The 20,662-nt window shown below is 40.4% G+C and overlaps 1 long non-coding RNA gene across 6 annotated transcripts in view; it reads left to right on the top strand.

The window, feature by feature from the left end:
• Window positions 1-495: 495 nt before the first annotated feature.
• The window catches only part of LOC143820735 (uncharacterized), a 61,358-nt gene continuing 41,191 nt past the window's right edge, over window positions 496-20,662 (top strand). For 5 of the 6 annotated variants that reach the window (XR_013225482.1, XR_013225480.1, XR_013225483.1 and 2 more), the window contains exons 1-3: window positions 496-610; window positions 5,288-5,375; window positions 18,120-18,335. This is a non-coding gene — a long non-coding RNA (uncharacterized LOC143820735). Of the gene's footprint in view, window positions 611-5,287; window positions 5,376-5,824; window positions 7,080-18,119; window positions 18,336-20,662 lie in introns of those variants that run through there. The other variant, XR_013225485.1, reaches the window with a different exon arrangement.

The raw sequence follows: 20,662 nt of genomic DNA on the forward strand, positions 1-20,662 counted from the left end.
CTTATTGACCAGTCAGTGTTTTCCTCTGAACGCCTTAAGATGGATATTCTCCCTCTCTCCCTCTCTCATTCTCTCTCCCCCCTCCCTTTGGTCAAGTAGCTTCACCATTGCCTTATTCAGCTCTTAAACAGCAAAGTTGAGCATTCCCACATATTTTCCTCCCAACGATTACTTGGAGCAAATCCAGGCATGAAACAATGAAAGAAAGGAATGCATAAAAATAGCCTGCTCCACTAAGTGAAAGAGAGGCTGTTCTTCACAACTCTGGCTTATCTTCTAGTGGGGATGCGGAAAAGAAATGAAACTGCTCTTTGATCCTGCCTGCAGCAATAGTCACCAGGCTATTTATAGGAATGGATTCTAAGCCAGTCAGTAAGTTTGGGTTGATTCAAACTATCTCCCTGACACTCCATTTGAGGAGATAACACTCAGACACCCTTAGTGTCATGTAGCACCTCCCTGATGTTCAGGCATGCTGAGTCACTCACTCCAACCCTGGGAAGGACAGCATTTGGGGGAAAGAGTAGAGATGTGATGCTAGACTCTGCACTGCAAGGTTGCTACTTCCTCCAGGGAAACTGCAGGAGCAGTGATTCTGGTCCTGCTGAAGGCAAGTTCAAACTGGATTCAATGATCTGAGACTTTTTTAAATATAAGGATTAAAGCCCGCCCACCTCTCTGCAGGTGGAAAAGAAAGGGGTCCTCTTTGATCATCTGAAAGAGTACCCTTGAGATTATGAGACCCGCATGGACAAAACTGACGGGGTCTGTGGTATATTGGTACTATTACTTGAAGAATAATTCCCAGAGGCTCTCTAAAAAGGGGAGCTTCAGGTCTTGTGACCATAACTGGAGAAGGACTTAGAGTTACTGAGGACCAGTCATGGACTGTTCCGTTAGTTGGCTTCTGTGTTCCAATAGACACAGTTCTTATGACCACTACTGCCTTCAGCACTGATCCATAATAGTAAGGAGGCTGGATCCAATCCTGATTTCTAAAACAATATGTATGTACAGTCAATGGTCTCAACCTGAAAAGTGTCTCATCCACCAGGGGGATCCTCCCCCACCAAAGGGTCACAGATGAAGGTAGGTTGGCTGGTGAGGGGTAAATGGGGAGAGGCTATAGAAACTTTCAGTAAAAGGAAAGAGGAAATAGTTGGGCAGAGGAAAATAAGATGGGGCACTGGAGAAAATGAGATGCTCCTCTCAACTCCTTGCATGTCTCTCACTTGCACATGGTAACTTACAATATATTTACTGATTTGGGGTCACCAAAATGGAAAACACAGCTTTAACTGGCTTGGTTTCAGAGAGAGTACGTGAATGTCGTAGTTCAATATTAAACAGCAGTGCCAGTGACAGGATAAAAAAGAAAACTCATCCAAGAATAAAAGTGAGTGGGTTTACTGTACCAATCAGGCATGCTGGCAAAGTGGACCACCTGCCAGACTAATCTCTCTTTGAGACTCACTTAAAGAACTAAATAACCAGCTTAAAGTTTTATTTAAGTGAAATGATCCAGAAAAGCAAACACTATGTAGCTGTTCAGCAGCTCCTCTCGGGAATGACTATTTCTTGCTTGTCCTTCATAACGGAGGATAAGGGTTGTTTGTTGCTGCCTTTGGAGGATAGGATTTTTGTACTGAACAGAGAAAGAAATATAATACAGAGATTGGATGAATGAACCCATAGGTAATAAGCTGACTTGTCACATCTACCTTTCATGAAGGAAAACATACTCTAGTACAAAATACCGTATGATACAGTGAGTCAAGCAAAAGTCACTTCAGTGTATTCTGTTGTCAAGTCGCATGGCACATTGATGAGACATCAGCATCACTTCCTCTGACCATGCCTTGAATCCAACCAGTTTTTCCATTAGTGAAAAGGGATGACAGGTACTCTGTCGGGGATCATGGGACATGTATGGACAAAAGGCATGAGCCTCCGGGGAGCGCAGTATATAAATATAATCTAAACACCGACTAAATAATTCGCTAAGGGCTTCTGGGGTGGGATCTGTCCGTGATGAGGAAGGGTCCGGATTGGACTCTTCCTCTGGACAGACAATCGGAGGGACCAATTGGCAGGTGTAAAGCACCTGCCAATTGGTCCCTCTGATTCCCAGCCCCAGCAACTGCGAGCCGCGCACAGTGCGGCTCGCAGTTGCCCCCGGCCTGACGCGGCGAGAGGCGCTTTGCGCCTCTTGCCACATCAGGCCGCCGCCAGACAGAGCCCCCGGCAGTCACGCAGAGTGCGGCTGCCGGGGCCTCCCTGCCTCCGCCGCCGCTGAGAGATGATGCCGTTGACGCAGGACATGCCAAACTGTGAGTGCGTAGCGCCCGCTGTATCCCTTATACAGCGTGGTATATTTCTAGTAGATAAATAAATGTGTTATGGGAGCTCTAATAAGGAAGAGGACTGAGATTGAAAGAAAAGTTTGGCTGGATCCAACTCAGAATTCTTGGCTAGATGGTGCTATCACCTTTTCTGATAGGACTAGAATAGAGAATCAACAATGAAAAAGCTTTGTCATTTCTAGCACACATGGGAATGCACTTTTGATGTAGAGCTAGGCATAAGGTGAGATCGGTGCCCTCAGAGTACATGTATTTTAGAAGGGGGGCTCCAAATAAGATACTTTAAATATACTAGTGGGAACTACACCTAACAGATTTTTCTTTGCCACCCAGCAACAAGCCTTTAGATTTTGAACTTGTACAAAAGAACATTCCACATACTAATTTAACCACCAAGGAAGACCCCCCCGGGGTTGAAATGCGTTTGGTCTCTTTGGGCATGTGCAGTTAGATGTGTGTTGTTTTTAATATGTTTTTAATGTATATCACTGCACTTTGTTTAATAAATGTGTAAAAACATTAATATTGCTTTTACACCTCAACTTTTGGGTTCCTGACTATAGTCAAGTTACGACATAAGACTGCTGGAAAAAATAAATGCTCTTCTAAAAAAGCAAAGCATACATCTGGGTCTGGATTCTGCATACTTTTACTTCTGAATAGCCTTGTAAAAGGAGAATGCCAAGAATATGTACCAGGGGACAATTATATTCCTCTAAACCTGTGCCTGTAGCCCTGTAGAGGCTGGAGAGATGCTTTCCCAAGTCAATTCAGTAATTCTGTTTCCTTGGTACCTTTTAGGATTTCCTCCTGCCCCCAGGATAAAGGAACACTGCATCTATTAAAATTGTATGTACTGACTGAGAGGAGAACAACACTGTGATATATCATGTTAACTTTAAAAGAGCTCCTTATGGCAACTGTAGTCCTATAATATAGCAACCAATTAAAATCCAGTCCTGTGGTCTCTTTAGGGGGAAAACCCCCATACAAATAAGAGATCAGGCAATTAGCTGTAACAAGACTCTCTTGGCATTGTAAGACTAGTCAGCGCATACAAAAATAATAGCAGCGAGTCAAATGGATTTAGAATCACAACATACATAGCAGCCTTTTCTTGGCACGTTTCAAATTTTCAATTTGGAACCATAATTTCCCTCATCTGTTGCTAACATGAAGCTCACAGGCCATTACAGAAAGCCAAACAACTTCTCTTCAGTCAGGTAAAATAATTGCATGTCATAGCTAAAGTACCTGTGCAAACAAAGCCAGAGAAAGAAAGAAAGAAAGAAAGAAAGAAAGAAAGAAAGAAAGAAAGAAAGAAAGAAAGAAAGAAAGAAAGAAAGAAAGAAAGAAAGAAAGAAAGAAAGAAAGAAAGAAAGAATCCTGTTGTGGTGGGTAGTAATGGATACCATCTACTAAGAATCATGGATGTGCAAAAATCCACCTTGTTGATTTCCACAGATATCTTCCCCTTGTTTCAAACCAGTAACAAACCAGCCCACAGTCATGGAGGTGGAATAATGTGAGGACTTAAAACAGAGCTGTTGAGCAAACTGAGGCAAAAACTGTTACATCATAGCAACTGGTGGGTTTGTTCTCTTACTGTATTGTATAGTTATTTTGACATGGTCCCTTAAGGGCAAAGTACTTGTTTTAATTTAGTTTCACCCTCCACAAGCTGTTGCTTGTTATGTCCAGGCAGTACCTAAGGGACATTCTGCTCTGTTTCCAAGTTTTCAACTATTTTTGTACACGGTGCTTTACAGAAGTCTAATTTTGGGTAAAAAAAGAAACCTGGATCTCCATATTCCTCTATCAACAGAAAAGTTATGTTGCGAAGTATTGTGCAGCTAAAGGGGAACTGTCGGTGCACAGTGACATCTGATGTGGCCAACCAAGGACCAAATAGCATCTTTCAAACCACAGGGGTATTTAGGCTGAGCCAAAGCTGTAATCAGCCTTGCTGCAGCTGCTGTGTTTCCCTGCTCCAAAGAGTTTCCCAAAAGATGCCCCACTGATTTTCTTTAGAGTAAGAAGAGATGTTTCAAATGATAAAATCACTTGAAAAAGCCAGAGAGAGAGAGAGAGAGTGTGACCAGAAAATGCAGGCATATTTAGTTCTTATTATTGCCTCGGAGGGCTGGAGTGGCTGTTCGTCAACTGAATGACACCAAAATTTCAGGGGAGTAAGGACTTCCTGTCCACTGTGATTGGAAGGGAGAAGTGTCATTGCTGGTAAGCACCGAACTTGAAATAAAACTTTAAATACGGCACAGGGGGTTTCATTGCACCAACAATCCCAGCTTTGCATGACTATTCCAAGGAATCACAGTAGCAACCTGAATCAGAGATCTTCATGTAGATCTTCTGCTCAGCAGTTTCATTAAGCATATGCCTCTGGTGTGCTCAGTTTGAATTTTACTAATGAGGAAGGCTTTTAGCCCAAATGCTTTTGTTACTGCTTCTTGCATATGAATATAATTTGTACCTTTTAACCTGTATTTATATAATTGGACTTTTGTCTTTATAATAGGATTAGGTCCTCCTATGCAGAACCATAGGGTTGTGGTTTTTAAATAATACTCTAGCACAGAGGTTCTCAACCTTCCTAATGCCGCGACCCTTTAATACAGTTCCTTATGTTGTGGTGACCCCCAACCATAAAATGATGCAAGTGTTCTTTCACAGAAATTAAACCAAAACTGGCCAATGGCGTGAAGATCCATTGTTCATGATTGTATATAAATTGTGTTTTTTTTCAGGGTTTCTCAGTTCAGTTCTGCTTCTTGTCCCACCATGCTGATCTCTCTCTCTTCAGATGGTGATACCGGACGCCTCATTTATTGCCTCATTTTGGAATATGTGCTGAAATATATTTATTATATGCATATTGATATTGTGTATTTATTTTAAACCACTAGGTTTGCTACTGCCAGAAAAAGAAAGAGGTGCGATGGAAAGTGCTATCAAGCCATGGCAGATTTTTGGTAACCCCTTGAGGTTTTCAAGGTATGAGACTTTTGGAAACTATTTGCCATAGCCTGACTCTGGGCTTCAAGCCTAGAATTATTTGGTGGTCTCCCATCCAAATACTAACCCTGCTTTAACTTCCAAGATCTTACAAGATTGGGTTAATCTGGCTCATCCAGGTCAGGTGTTTGTGTTGTATTTGTTTCCTGTTGCATGATAATGACATACAGTCAAGTTTTGTGCACCAGATTTAAATAGCCTGATTAATAAAACAGCATCTGGACTGAATCGATTAGTAATATAATAATTCTGATATTTTTATAAAAAGTGGTGAGGTTTTCTCCGCTTTCATGTACTTCAACATAATCACAGTAGGTGGAATTTTCTTTTAAGAAAACCAAAGATGCTTGGAGTCATAAGGCTTAAGGAATTAAGAGTTTTACAGGCAAAACCAGAACAAATATAATGAGACATAATGTTCTTTTCAGGAGTCATCCTCTTGGGAACTTTGAATTCACTCCAGTCAGTAGCCAGATGAGAACTCCAAAGAGAAAATGTTGCTCTCACCCTTCAAGCCTGACAGTCCGATACTAAAGCCAATTTTAATGCTCTATGAATTTTGTGGTTCACTCTGGGAGAATTTAAATGCTGGGAACATAAAAGATCTAAATGCAGTTTGCCTGAGAACTACTTTGATTGCTCTAAAATAAAGCAACCTCTTAAAAATATTGAACCGTTTTGGAACATAAACAGGTTATAGACTTTGTATGCAGGATATTAAATATTCTGGGTCCCATTGGTCTTGTTCTTTTCAAACCCTGGTTATATAAAAATTAGATTCTTAGTATTTAATTTAAAGTAGTGCCCAAAAGTAAAGACCAGAGAGGACATACCACCAAGTATGAAAAAAGGACTTGCAATGTCAGACAGACCATTCCTCACACTGATAAATATTCGAAGTAATAGTTATAAGGTATATTCATCTTTAGACATTGGCTAGCTTTCTTGTCAAATGCTTTTAACCCAATCAAGACAAAGAAATACCTAGATTTTAGTGCATACAAAATAAATAGAGAGGGACTATCCTAAATCCAAAAGTATTTCAAAAAGTGCGATTCACAAGCAGTGATTCACTGCTTAAGGTCATAAGGCTGTTGTACAGACGAAGCAATACCGTTTTGTTATATAAAACTGCAGCAGAATCCTAAGAACAGTGTTCAGCTCTGTACTAACAATGGTACCCCCACATCTATAAAAAGCTAATAAATTAGATTTATTATATAAGCATCTATCTCTATATTATAAAAAGTGTCATAAAAATCTAATTTGTTAATTAATCTTAATCAACAATGAACTAAATGAGAACAGTTATCAATTACCATCAAAATAACATGAAGAACAGAAAAATAAGCTGCCAATTAATAAATGCAATATTTGGGAAATGTGAGACTAAACACATAATGAATGTGTGCACAATGGTTTTCGATATAACCACATATACTTCATCACTAAGGGTGATTTCTTTATTAAAGTGTTTATATCCTGCCTTTACTCTTAGTTCATGGTGACTGATCTGTCTGGAGAACAAATTAGCTCATGTGACCAAGTGGGAACAAAGTGTCCTTTTTGGATGAGCAGCATCCACTGTGCCCTTTTTTGCTGGAGTAGCACATGGGAGCTGGACTCTAATTCTTCCCTAGCCCTTCCCACTGGCTCATCTACCAATAAACTATCTAACCTGCACACTTGTGTCTTGTGTCCTGTGTCCTTATTTGAAAATTTCTGATACAAAACCTATTGAAATAACGGCTAAGAAAGACAATGGAATTTACCCATGTAAGTTATTTTGTTTGTTTGTTTGTTTATTACAAGATTTTTATACCACCACTCCTGGACTGGCCAGCTCGTGACGGTTCACAGCATAATGATAAAAAACATAAGACGGCAAGTTATGCCATTTTGCCGACAGTACAAATTAAGAGGCACCATGATAAAGCCTCTTAAGGGTATGATGAATTAACAATTTGCCGGGAAGTGCAAAAAGGTCAGGAATGTTGGTTGCATATTTCAAACTGAAGTACATAGATATGGATTTGTTTTGTATATTTATTTGTCTCTAGAAATCTGTTAACATGAGATTTGATGTTTAAACTTTCTCTATAATGGTATCAGCAAAAACGTTGAGGCAAATAAGTTATGAACTGTGTAGGTACATTAAACTCTTTCTACAAATGGATACAAATCAATTTGTAAGCATAAGAGCCCAGTCAAAACTGGTGGGTACCAGTCAAGTATTAGATCACCACGAACAACACAGGGTGTGAAGAAAGATTTTTTTGGTTTTTTTAAGAAAGCTAATGGTTACTATCAATTACAATAGTGATCCTGGGAGAGGAGAGAGGAATCCTCCCCCCCCCCCAGTTATTGCTACTGTGAGGGCTGAAAATATAGTTTGCTGAGAGCATAGAAACAACAATGAATCACTGTTTGCATATATAATCAATGCAAATACCTTTTTCAGTATGCTATTTGGCCTCAGTATAGCAGAATTTGTTGCTTGTTTAAAACAGCCAGAAAGCACTAGCCTAAGGAAGGCTGAGAAAAGACTACATTCTAACATTCATAACAGTAAGGCAATCTTGTTCAAAACAGTAACATCTCCCTATCCCCTCAAAGAGTACTTGCAGTATGCCACTAAATCTCCCTTCCTACTAGGTTCAAAACAAAAACAACAACAAAGACTTGATTCAAAACTGCATCAAAAGAATAAGAACAGCACATTAAAAAAGAGGAGAAAATTCCTTCTACATCACAAGGATTTTAGGAGTATCAAAGCTACCCCTGCCTATCAAGTCAGAATGTGGAAAGACTATTAGTAAAAGTGTTTTCATTAACCCTTTGTGGTAAAATTGTGTGACAAAATTCCTAGTCTTCTCATGACAGTTTGACATGGTTGACAATGATTTGTTAGCCCACCACCTTGCTGGGGCTGGGATTTGGGGGACAGCTCTTTGGTGGTTCCACTCCTTTCTCTGGAACAGGACACAGAGGGTGACTATGAGGAAGGAGTTGTCACACCCCTACCAACTTCCTTGTGGAGTTCCTCAGGGGGTAGTCCTCTCCCCCACTCTGTTTAACATCTTTATGAACCCTCTGGCCCAGCTTCTCTGGAGCTATGGGCTGGGGATGTGGATGTGGATGACACCCAGCTCTATCTTCCATTTACCAGTTGTTTGGAACCAGTAGCTGGATGGTTAGAGCAGAGTTACCTGAAAGACAAACCCTCCGAGATGGAGGTCCTGTGACTGGGCAGGAAGACAACAAATTTGGAAGAATGATGATTCAACACATTTCTATTGTCTAAATACATGAACAAGACCGGTCACGTGCAAAACACTGGGTGATGGTCCTTGGTGAACTTGTAAAAAGTTCTGAGCCACTTCTAGTTTTATAAAAGAATATTCTATGGTTGTTTCACTTGCAATGAGGATAATCAGGATAGCAGCCATTGCAGCCTGCTTGCTATGATAGTTGGAAGTACAAAAACATGTTGATGAATTATTCATCTTTTCTAGTCATAGCTAACCAGACAAGTTCATTAAAATCACAACAGCTAAACTGGGTTATTTCTGGTGAGACTTGACTGTATTTATGGCACCCAGGAAGGAATATATTTTAGCTGTCTGTTCCCCTATGCGCTCCAGCTCCTAAGATAATAAGTAACAAAGATTTTGCTAGATTACTTTTAGGATCTTTCTAGAAGTGATGTTTTTCTAGTGTTAAGTATTCTGTGACAATTGCAGTTAGTCTAGATTGTAGAATGAGAACTAACATCATCAGCATATGGAACAGAAAACAAAATAGGGAAGGTAACTGATTCCCCCCCCCCCTGCTGTTGTATACACAATCCTAATTGGCCAATGATGTAATAGCTACAGCAGAGTCACAGAAGGAGCTGTGTTCAAGCACATGTGCTATTTCTGGCCACTATAAACAAAATGTGTAGAGATGCAGTGGGAAGAAGTCAGAAAGTCTGCTCTGCATGAGGATGTTATGGAAGACAGCCCAGAACCACTATCTCGCTGACTCTTGTGAGAAAACAAATGTGCCATCAAGTTGCAGCCAATTTATGGTGTCTTTGTAGAGTTTTCAAGGAATTGCCTGCACCTGCAGACTTTCATGTTAGTCTCCCATTCAAGTAGTATAGGAGACCCTGCTTAGATTGCAAGATCTGTTGAGATTTGGACAATCTGGATCATACCGCTCAGGGCAAAAATAAAATTGCAACAATCATAAACAATTTATGCTGATTTTCTTGGAGATTTCATGTGGAAGGTATTTTCCCATATTCATCTATTTTAGCACTATGTGCTTTAAAAAGCCACATGTGGGTCTCATCTGGACGTAAGCTTACAAAAACTCTACACTTGCTTGAGAAATGACTTGATTTCTCACACTGACATAGGGAACAAAAATTCAGAGAGGATCTAATAGAAGGAAAATATTGGATGCAGCCTATTACTTCCGATTGATTGAATAATAGCAGGATTGGGTACAAATTTGGCAATTGTCCATTACCTATTAGTCTATATGGAAAGTGTTGATCATGTTTTTGATTGCCTAGATCATAACTGTAGATTTAAAACCACTGAGAATAAAAACACTATAAGAACAGCCAGTGTAAACGACCTGTGCATAAAGCACTGGCTACAATATAGCAAATGCCTATGGCCGATCAGTAAACTGAATACTGAGTACTGAATACAATATAGCCAGATAATGAAAGTTATCATGAAATTAATTAGCTAATCAACAACTATTAATTAAGTGAACTTTTCAAACTATTATAGAAAGGGGATATTTTCAATGTTTAATTAAAATGTGTGTGTCTCATTGCATTATTAATCATAGTGTTTGTATGACCTTCTTAGTCTGATTCATTAGATAGACTTACAAGTCTGTGATGAGTTGCATTTAACATATTGGTATATTGTTAAATGAGCCTCAAATTCATAGAATCATAGAATCATAGAGTTGGAAGGGGGCATACAGGCCATCTAGTCCAACCTCCTGCTCAACGCAGGATCAGCCCAAAGCATCCTAACGCAAATTCATTAGGGCTATGAGTACCAAAATTCACATTCCAGTATTTAGTCTATAATTTTCCCTGTAATATTCTTTGTGGTGCTGTCTATACCTAACACTGCTAAATTGTCCGAGGAAGTGTGCCTGCACACGAAAGCTCAGATTTTGTCCTGCTATATTCTGTTTTGGAGTGTCAAGCTGAAGTTTTTCCTTTCAATCCAACCAGCATAAAATATCAAATGTAACTGGAGAGAAATCCTGTATATTGCATCTAATTGATATGATTAATCCACTTTTGTTACACAAAATACTACTTTAGATGTGTGTGAATGAGAGATTACAAATTAAACTGTACAGATAGAATGGTCATACTACTCATTGATCATGATTGTTTTCAGGGAAAACAGTTCAAAAATTCAATTGTCATCAAGTGTGACTGCTCTCTTTCACATATGGAAGATCTCCACGTTGGGATCATACTTTTGTGGGTGTAATGACAAAAACATATATTGATTGGTAGAGAGTCTGTAGGTCTCAACGTCGAAGGTCTTGTACAGATAGTAAGGTGCCTTCCCCAGTATGTATATACAGTATCTTGTTCCACATAAGCAGTTCTGAATTGTGACTACAACAATTCTAATAGTTACTAAATGGGTCTCTTTAAAAAAAATTGCACAACAATTCAGGATGCTGACATACATATAGTTTCTCTACTACAGAGAAGCCATGGTAAACACACTCACTTCTTTAAAAAAAACGTTTGTTCTGATCTGATCTCCCACCAGTCTCGCTTCCTGAGAATGAATTGTTCATAAATAATTCCACCCTTGACTGGTGAGAAGGATTCAACAACAGAGATGTTTTCAGGTAGACTTTGCACCTGTTGACATTTTGAGACAAGAGATCAATAAGAAAACACAGCCTTTAAAGCTGATCACAAACTAAATGGTCCCAGGGGAAGAGCTACATGCCTGCCATTGCAGTGAAGGGATATCAGTTTGAGAGGGTTATAATATTTGTCTGAGTCTATTACAAGCTGCAACAGTGACATGACTAACTCTTCTGGTAAGCCAAAGCAAAGAAAGGTGTGAAAAGCTACACCCATCAGTCTTTTAGGTCATATTATATAGTTATGGTGAAATCTACTAAGAAATTATAAGGCAACAGGATCGTTAATCTACTTTATGAACAATAGTAGGGCATTTATTTACTCATTCTGAAACATTCTGAAACATCTGTATCAAGTGTAAGATTCTAGGGTGAATTATGACAAATTATTACCATCAAGAAATACAATTTCTTGGGACTGCCTGTCACCCTATGCCCCACACAGGGCTCTGCACCATGTGGGTACCAATGTACTGGTAGTTCCCAGTCCCAGAGAAGCTCACCTGGCCTCGGCCAGGGCCATAGCTTTCTTGGTCATGGCCCCTGCCTGCTGGAATGAGCTCCCAGAAGTGCTACGGGCTCGGCAGGCATTCCGCAGGTCCTACAGGGCATTCCACAGGGTCTGTAATATGTTCTTCCACCAGGTTTATGGATAGGGCCAGTGCTGGGAGAAGATCTGATTGGGCTCCCCTGAGGAAAATATTCCACCACATTTTGTTCTATCTGTGGTGGCCAGCAAATGTTGCCCTGTCGCCCTGGCAGGGGAACCATTCTGGGAGGGCTTGTTTTTGACACCATGCTTGTGTGTTGTGTTTGTAATGTTAATTTTAAATTGGGTTTTAATTCGACTTTTATTATATTATGGTTTTTTTTCTTTTGTAACCCACCATGAGCCGGCCTGCTGAGAGTGGTTGGGAACAAATTTAAATAGTAGTAGTAGTAGTAGTAATAGTAGTAGTCGTCGTCACCGTCGTCCCTGGCAGAGTTATAGTTGGCATTTCTAAAGTTATACTAATACCAGGAGTGACTCAAAGATTCCTCTATCAGCAAGCAATTTTAGTTTATTAGGAGAAAGAAATTTGGGAATAAGTTAACACTTACTCATATAGTCTAAATTCTCATGCTTTCAAAAGAAGTCCAAGTTGCATCTGAGGATCTGCACTAAGCATGGGAATTCATGTAAAGAGAATGGAATCTCCTAAATTTATTTGGTTAATTAATTGATTCAGCAAAAATATTGAATGAACCAATGATAATTCTTTGCCCCTCAGATTTCCCTTTTAGTCTCCCCCCCCCCTCACCAAAAAGAAAAAAAACCTTGGTCAGTAGTCACCAGAACAGCCATCACACTAATAGTTAAACAATGTAACTGGAGAAACTTCGTCTCAGATCCTAACTGAAACTCTGAATTACTACTGAATAACTCTCTCTCAACCTAACCTCTAGCCCCTGCCTGCTGGAATGAGCTCCTAGAAGAGCCAGTGGTCCTGTTGGAGCTCTTCCATCAGGCTTTTGGTTGAGGCCAAGCTGAATGGAGTTCTTGTCCTTCCCCCCAAAGTGCTCCCCTCTAACGACATCATCCCTGGAGTCCAGGGAGGTTGGTAGTGGGGGGAAGAAATGCAGGTTCTTATCATTCTTGGGGCTGGGGTGGTGGGGTTTTATGCATTTTTATTATATTGCTTTTACCTGTTGTCAGACATCCTTAGCTGGCAAGCTGGGGTGGCAGACTAAAGGTACATTATTATAAATAAATAAATAAAAATAAAAGAAGAAGAAGAAGAAGAAGAAGAGTTGGTTCTTATATGCCGCTTTTCCCTACCCGAAGGAGGCTCAAAGCGGCTTACAGTCGCCTTCCCATTCCTCCCCCCACAACAGACACCCTGTGGGGTGAGTGAGGCTGAGAGAGCACTGATATCACTGCCCGGTCAGAACAGTTTTATCAGTGCCGTGGCGAGCCCAAGGTCACCCAGCTGGTTGCATGTGGGGGAGCACAGAATCGAACCTGGCATGCCAGATTACAAGTCCGCACTCCTAACCACTATACCAAACTGGCTCTCAACCCAAAAGGGGTTGTGGGGATAAAACAGAGCAGGAGGGACCCCATTTTTGCACTGCCCTGAACTCTTTGGAGGACTAGCAGAAATAAAATTTAAATAGTAAGTGAAAGGAAATGGAAGAAGGACATTGTGTTATTATACACACATATGTAATAGTCTATAATGAAAGTGATTTTTAATTATTAATAAAAATAGGGAAGCATAGTTACAATCCTGACTGCCACAAACAGTATGGAATTCCCGTGTGCAATGCTCAAATTCACATATTTGAATTCAGATGCATATGTAGCTTGCTTTGTTCCTTCCTTCACTACTGTGCTATTCCAGTGGGTCCCATGCCCCTGTGAACCAGGTTTAGATCGTTTATGCACTGGGAACTTTACTGCCCCAAGAACACAAATCAGGTGCACCAAATCAAATGAGGTGCACCAGGCTAAATGCTCCCCCAGGTAGGTGCAGGAAGAGGTGGGGCAATCTGCCATGACTAAAACTCCAGCCTGTAGCCCGGCATGAAACCTCCAGTGCATAAACGGTCCATAAACCTCTTCCTGCACCCACACGGGGGAGTATTTGGCCCGGTGCACCTCATCCACCCCCAATTTGTACTCCTGCACAGGAGCTGGGGCAGTGAAGTTCCCAGGGCATAAAGAGAGGTACTTGGGGCTGCCCCAAGAGGGGAAGCATTGAATTTCCCTTTGAGGATAGAAATCCTTGCACCTGGATCTATGTTAGTTTGAATCCAAGGCTGTGTATCACATTTCAGCTTTCTGTACTTGGTAGAAATAACTTCACAATGTCAATGCACATTTCATTAGGTATATAAGAGTGATTGAAAGGTATTTACATATATACATATTTGTACATTCACTAATTCATATATTTGAAATGTGTTATTAGGCTATATTTTTGTTTTAATTAAACTTTATACAACTCAACATATTAAGTATAAGGACTCCATGACTGTATGTGATAACTGTTTATTCAGACCTTATTTCTTCACCTTTGATAAAACTTTATAGAGAAGCAGCTCATTGAGGGAGAAAAATCCTTCCATTTATTTGAGTATAATTTCAAATAACAGCCTTTAGTGATTTTTAAAACGTTAAAATAGAAATTGCCTTGTAAAATGTAACTGCTGCCTAATGCACAATAACATTTCATTTGAAGGTTTCAGTGACATTTTGTGGGTAATATCTGAATAAAGAAAACTGCTTATTAAAACAGTCCAGGCTTCTCAATTCAAAAAAGCATTAATTTCCTTCAATTATTTAAATAAGTTTGAGCAGTGTATAAAAGCAAAGACAAATAAGGGCATATACTTAAGATACCCTTTATGAGTTTTTCTTCATCTGTAAACTCAAGAAGGAAGGGGAAGTGCTGGATAAAAATAACAATAATTATAAAGAGTGATGGGAATAACAAAGCTGTATCAAACTTTGACATCTGTTTGTTGCCCACTCTGAGATCTTATTGGAGGGGGGGGGGGGAAACCATGAAAAAATTTGCCATGTCAATGAAAAAGCTTTGCCATGTCTTCTTGCTATTTTCCTTTTCTTTATTGCTGGATATGTACAAATCAATTATTTTCAGAACCAGGGCAAAGCTTTTGCATTGACCTTACACGGTTTTTTTTCCCCCTCTCGATTATATTGTTACTGTATACTCCTCTTCCTTCCTTCCTTCCTTCCTTCCATCCTTCCTTCCTTCCTTCCTTCCTTCCATCCTTCCTTCCTTCCTTCCTTCCTTCCTTCCTTCCTTCCTTCCTTCCTTCCTTCCTTCCTTTTTCTTTTGTGTGTACTCTGAGATCTTGCCAAATCTCTGATGCTTACATGAAGGGTTCCATTTAGATACCTATGGTACAACTCTCAAAACTGTTCTGCTGAAGGAACAGGGAAACTACAAACAAAAGAGGCAAGCCTGAACAGGAACAAGACAGTAAATTCATTCCTGAACAATGAAAATCATATTTTCACAATATATATCACAGGTTCAACAGTAAAAAAATTAGCAGTGACAAAAGATACTCCTTTTTCCTCATGAGATTCTTTGAGCAGTCTTTCCCTCCTCATGGTATTTCCTGTCCTGCACCAGTTTCTACTTGCCTCTTTGTGGTTTACGGGGTTTCTTTCCTCTTTTTTTCTTGTTTAGGAAAAGCAGCATAACCAGAATTCAGGATAGCATTAAAATAACAAGTATAAGCTCTCTTTGAAAAGAACAAATACAAAAAATCCCGCAGCCTTTATTCGTCCTTCTTACAATTTATCAGTAATTTCCATCAAGGTGTCCCAAGGGCAGTTAGAGGTGTGCTAAAAACCACTGAGCCTTGTCAGACCCTCACAGCACTTTTGATGAATCTCCACAGGACATCCCCCAAACACAACAGTAATTCAAGAATCATTCTAGCGGGATGATGCACTGCAACAGCTCCTTTTGAGTAATTACAGGGTGCTAGGTCAATTAGACGAAGGATGTTACTGAAATATTGAAACTTTCCAAGTGAACTTGGAGGATGTTGACTCTCTGGGAGTTTGTAAGAAGTCATTCCTGTTTAGAATAAGACCTGGTCTGCACTAGTAGTACAACAATGGTGCTGCAGTAAAGTGACTGCAGTCTGTGGCTTTAGGAAAGGCTGCACTGCTTCAGAATGCAGATAAGAGACTGCATTTTTCAGTGTTACCCTTCTAGGCTTGGTCATTCTGGGAAATTCCTGGGGGTTCGGGAATGGAGTCTCGGGAGGGTGGGGTTGGGGAGGGGAGATCCTTCAGCCTGGTATAAAGCCATAGAGACCACTCTCCAAAGCAGCCATTTTTTCCCCAGAGGAACTGATCTGTGTAGTCTAGAGCAGGGGTAGTCAACCTGTGGTCCTCCAGGTCCTGTGGTTCATGAACTACAATTCCTGTCCCCTGTCTAACAGTGTCCTGTCGCAATAGAACTTATCAGCTTTACTAAAGGCTTTCCACTTATAATGTTACTTTAAAACATAACAGTTTTTCTAACTGTGCCACTTCTTGTGTTTCCAGTTGAAAACCATTTGAATATGTATTCATGTCATTTGTTAGTATCTGCTTGTTATACATTTAGTGATTATTTTTGAACAATTATTATACTTTTCTAATGTTTTTGTGGCACATTGTTAATGCTGTGGTGTGTTGTCTATTTTATACCATGACTATTTATCAGGCTTTTACACCAGGTGAAAAATGGGCTTGATCCAACCCATTTTCTTCAATTAAAAAAAAAATGATAGGCCTGTTTTCACATTACAGTGAGTGCACAAACCCCTGCATGTTTGTCCATGCATGTGTACGGCAGAAAGAACCAATGTTTGTTCATTTTCCAAATGAAACTGGGGACCAGTACCCTGATAAGTGTGCTATTTGTGCTATACATGCATTGAAGATAATATGAGAATTGCTCAGCACGCACATAGTGCACAGATTGCACATGTGTTCACTGTAACATGTGAATGGAGCTCATGGGAATGATGCTCATAGCTCAAAAATATTGTGATGAAAAGGAGACTGCCATCAGGACAGTATTGAAAAATGTATTGAAAAAATCATTTCCCCCTTGTAAACAAAGAGTTGATAGCTGCACCTAACTTCAATCAAGAGGCAACACAGACAAGAAACCACAGCAAAGACAAGAGAATAGGTGACTGAGGTATCATAAGGTGCTATGTAAGCTCTATTGTTTTCTGATTTATTGAAAGTGGTAGTCTATGAAAGTCAGCACTATAGTCTCAGGAATACACTGCATCCTTGAATTAACCGTGGTGGTGCTTCGCTATATTATTATGCTGACCATTGCCAGTGTTGCTGCAGTCACATCTGTGGAGACAAAATGGATACCTTTGCCCCTTTCCACAATCAGCTTAGCCCATCATCTAAATGAAATGTGTGAAGTTGTCCTCTTTCCAAGTTTTTGGTACTACAGGAGATTTTTGTGTGGCTGTATGTATATGCATTAGCCTATATACAGTTATATATTAATTCCCTTGCCCTTTCCAAGAATATAGTTAGGTAATATTTTTATATGTTTATGATATGAAATGTATATTTTATGATTTTTCAGGTAATCTAACAGTCTAACTAGATTTGAGATCAAGGGTGAAGAGCTTAAATTTAGAAGAAGAAGAGTTGGTTCTTATATGCCGCTTTTCTCTACCCGAAGGAGTTTCAAAGTGGCTTATACTTGCCTTCCCTTTCCTCTCTCCACAACAGACACCCTGCGAGGTGGGTGAGGCTGAGAGAGCCCTGATATCACTGCTCGGTCAGAACAGTTTTATCAGTGCCGTGGGGAGCCCAAGGTCACCCAGCTGGCTGCATGTGGGGGAATGCAGAATCAAACCCGGCATGCCAGATTAGAAGTCCGCACTCCTAACCACTACACCAAATTGGCTCTTTGTATAACTGGATGTTAGGATGTATAACTAGAGTTCTCAAAAAAAAAAGTCTGTTAGATTTTAGTCACCTGCCTTCTTCATTACATTTTAGCATTTGTACCACATTCAAAGTCCGATATGATTTTTACCTGAGATTTTTGAATACTCCTTCCTGCAGAAATTTCCCCCTAAGCAAATACCTACCTGTATACAGAACATTACTGTGTGTCAGGGACAAGTGTAATCTAGATGTTCAAACTTTCTGTGCGCAGGAGTTTCTGATAAGATGAGTAAACAATACATTCTGCTTGAAGTGGTAAAGTCCAAGAAAAGCTGTTTCATGTAATTTTGAACTGTCTATTTCTACAGATTTCAGAGCTGGAAGTGGCTCCCCCCCTCCCAAAGGCTGCATTTAGATCTGTGCATTTGAACTTTAGATGGCTGCCCTAAAATGGTATTCCTAGCTACCAAGCCATTCTCAGCCTTGGCAGAAATCCTAGTCTACATGGACTTGAGACCAAAGATAGCCCATCCACCATTTTCTTAGACCTTTCATGGGAGGATCTACAGCTACAGACACTAAAGGTAAGGAGTAGTAAACTTTTCAAAACATATTCCCTGAAAGGCTCATATAAAAAAGATAGGAAGTCTGGTTACTCTCAGTAATGCCAGGTATACTGCTCATCACTGTCCCTGGCCTGTATAGTGCACAATCATTGCAAAAATAGTCCAGTCTGCTATATCAAAAAGGAAAGGAAAATATTAAGCTAAACAGATGGCAATTAGATGGGCTGGAATTGATCCAGGATGCATGCATTAATGTCCTTGTTATTAGCGGAAATAGCATGAGATCTTTTTTTAAAAAAAAATAGACTGCTGGTCATCACAATGTCTCTTTTATGCATCAAGAAAACAAGTACAATTCCAGCAGTAATGGACACGCCTGCCTTGCACTGACACTGAGGTAACAGCACCACCTACTGAAATATGTCACGTCTATATCCTGCCGCGCTACTTGTGGCTGTATGGAGGTGTTCAGGCTGTGAGCACCCCACCCAGTCTTACTTCTGTGAGAAATTTGGTAGGATCAAATCCCAAGAGGACAATGGGAAGCAAGACCATTCACCCCAAACAGAAGTTTCTAATTAATGGATCCAGTCAACGTCCTTCTGCCTTCCTTCTGGTTTCCATAGCAAATACATTATAAACAATGGAAATGACGGAAACCCTACCGATGCCTATCATATATGCTAGTTTTGTGTACAAAAAGCATTGCAATCAGTTGCAAAAAGCAATGCAGTCTCTGATGGTACATAAAAAGGTTTATCTGGGCTGACAAGTTTGTCGAGTGTTAAAGAAATGAATAGCAGCTTGCGATCCCACAAAAAAAGGGGGGAGGCAAGTCACTGTAATGATTGTGGATCTGGCCCAAGAGAAGGTGCAGATGGCAGGGTGGGAGAGCAAAGAAAGCCTTGGGTGTTGAATTAATGGAGAAGGCAGATGCTCAGAACTGTGTCAGAGAATAGAATTGCCAATGGGGAAAGAAGCTGATTATTGGATTTTATCAAATTTGGAAGGAGGAAAAGGTACCAATTGTTTAACACAGCCAACTCACAGCTAGAAAGTTAGTGCAGCTTCACATAACTGTAGAAAGGTTGGGGAGGGGGTGTTTGGAGACCTTCTTTCTTTTAAAAGGTGGTGTTAAGCATTACAGCTATCCAGAGAGATTAAATGCTACAAATATACCATTTAGTCACTGAGAGGAGATAGAAGAATGAAGCAACAGAATGCTGAATGTAGGTGGTTAGGCACCAAAGAGATTAAGCAGGTTCCAGTAGACTGGAAGTTCTTGGAGACCAGAAGGGCTTCTTCAATGTTGTCCATTTGCAATATAGCTTACAAGAGCCTCTAATGACAAAACATAGTGGTGATAAAACGCAGCTGGGACTTTTTGGTCTGCAGCTGAGCTAAATGAATCCTACCCACCCTATGATTAGACATTGGTGAATTATGGGTCTGGACATTTGGAAATTTATGTTGTTTGTCACAGCTGGCAGAAGGAGACAAGGAGGGGAGCCTGTGCAGGAGGAGGGAGTCAGATTAAGGACACCTGACTCCACGGTATAGGCGCCTCCATTGACGTAGCTAAACTGTGAGCTAAGCCAACCCCGGCTGGGGAAGGTTAAGTGGCTCACAGGGGCCAGATGGCCCGAGGTGGGCCTATGAAGGTTCGCATCTTCAGCAGCGCCTCAAGTGGTACATCCCCCTGGGGAACAAGCCCAATGGCTAGGTACTGGGTCTGCGGGCAAGCAAATGCAGAGAAAGCCAGGAAGACATTGAGTGAAGGGTATCAGTGGTCAGATGACCACAAAGATGGCAGGTTTCCACCTCCTTGTCTGGCCAATGTCTAATAAAAGCTGAGGCCTGTTTGCAAGCCAGTTACTGTCTCTGCATTATTCTTGAACCATATTGCCAACCTTCAAGTCAATATTGTGTCACATTGGTACATGTGAGCATGGCACAAAGACACTTGGCCACATGGCTGGCACATTCCTGTAGCACTAAAGAAGCATTTGCACCTCTACCAAAATACATTAGATTTTGACGAGTCTTCATACAAATATATTTATGGGAAAATATAAATGTGTCAACTAGCTGTATAAATGCTGCTGGTTTTTTAAATGTGAAATCTTGACAGCTTACTGTTCAACGCAGGAGCAAACCAACCATGTAAAAAAAATAATACTGCAAAAAGGTACAATTCTGGGGCAATCCATCTTTTTGACTTATTTCATCAGTTGTGACACTGATCTTCTTGTATGCTACTTGAACTCACAGCAGCACTGGCATGGGAATCAGTGTAGTCTCCATGCGGCTTGCTGATGTCAGGCACGATGAACTAGGGCACCTGA

This window comes from Paroedura picta, chromosome 11 (genome assembly GCF_049243985.1).
Source record: "Paroedura picta isolate Pp20150507F chromosome 11, Ppicta_v3.0, whole genome shotgun sequence".
NCBI lineage: Eukaryota > Metazoa > Chordata > Lepidosauria > Squamata > Gekkonidae > Paroedura > Paroedura picta.